The sequence below is a fragment of the Zootoca vivipara genome, chromosome 1, assembly GCF_963506605.1.
Source record: "Zootoca vivipara chromosome 1, rZooViv1.1, whole genome shotgun sequence".
Lineage (NCBI taxonomy): Eukaryota > Metazoa > Chordata > Lepidosauria > Squamata > Lacertidae > Zootoca > Zootoca vivipara.
This window is the reverse complement of record NC_083276.1, coordinates 125,500,393-125,501,922: the sequence shown is the minus strand read 5'-3', so window position 1 is coordinate 125,501,922 and position 1,530 is coordinate 125,500,393.

The following is a 1,530-nucleotide window of genomic DNA, read 5'->3' as shown; positions in this document are numbered from 1 at the left end:
CGCCTCATCAACAATAGTGGCCGCATCGGCGTCTCCTATTGGAAGCTCGTCGGCGCCGTTGCTGCCGCTACAGCGCGCTGATTGGGCGAGGGGCGTGGCCTTGGGGGGGGGGTCCGTCTGTATGTGTGTGCGTGTGCGCGCGCGTCGCGGCGTGGGGTGAGGCTTAAAGGGGCAGCGTCGCGAGAGGCAAGACGGGAGCTGATTGACAGCTTGCGGAGGCGGAGGCGTTCCACGCAATCGCACGCGTGTTTTCATCGCGGGCGTCACACGCCCTCACCCGCGGGCGGGGAAGCCAGGTGACACAGCTGGGTTTTGTTTTAAGATACAGCGCCCCATCGTGGAAACCATTATTATGAATAATAATAATGACAATTATTATTATTAGTAGTAGTATTAGTATTATTTATTAAAATTGTGCAGGTGCTAAGTACTTCCTGCATAGAGGACGCTCATTGCATGTAGTTTGCATGCATAAGGTCGCACTTTCCATTAGTTTTCTGTTCCTGGCAGTGCTGGGAAAGGTGTCTGCGTAATAATAACAGGCCTAATAATAATAGTGGGGACCCAGGTGGCGCTGTGGTTAAACCACTGAGCCTAGGGCTTGCTGATCAGAAGGTCGGCGGTTCGAATCCCTGTGACGGGGTGAGCTCCCGTTGCTCGGTCCCAGCTCCTGCCAACCTAGCAGCTTGAAAGCACGTCAAAATGCAAGTAGATAAATAGGAACCGCTACAGCGGGAAGGTAAACGGCCTTGACCTGGAAGCTATACGCCGGCTCCCTCGGCCAATAATGCGAGATAAGCGCGCAACCCCAGAGTCGGTCACGACTGGACCTAATGGTCAGGGGTCCCTTTACCTTTACCTTTAATAGTAGTAGTAGTAGTAGTAGTAGTAATTTTGTTAACCAGCCACTCTGGGCAGCTTCTAACATATATAAAAAACATGATAAAACATTAAACATTTAAAAACTTACCTATACAGCACTGCTGCCTTCTGGTGTCTTCTAAAGCAGGGGTGGCGAACTCCAGGGCCGCCTCCAGGTAGAGCCCCGGTGGCGCGGTGTGCCAGGGCGCCGGGCCGGTAGGCCGGGCACCGCACGACGAAGCCGCTCAGAAACCATGCTGCGCCCTGCGAGGGCGGGGGCGCCGGAGCGATCTCCGCCCCTCAACGCCAGGGCGCCCGACCTGCTCGAGACTGCCCTGGCGAACTCCCAAGAGACAGCGTTCTACACACAGAGTTAAAAACTGGCAGTGATCTACCCCCCTTTTAGGGGTTCAGGTCAAAGTTGTTGAACTTTTTTTAGGGAGGGGCAAAGCCACGTTTTTTAGGGGTGCAGGGGAAAAATGATGAGCTTCTTTTAGGGGAGCCAGTGATCTCCCACAGATGTCCAGTGAGGTAGATCACGATCTACCTGTTGGACGTGCCTGTTCTAAAGGTTATAGAATTACTCATTTCATTGACAACTGTTGGGAGGGCATGCCGCAGGGAGGACGCCACTACTGAGAAGGCTCTCAGCCTGGTTTACTGTAGTTT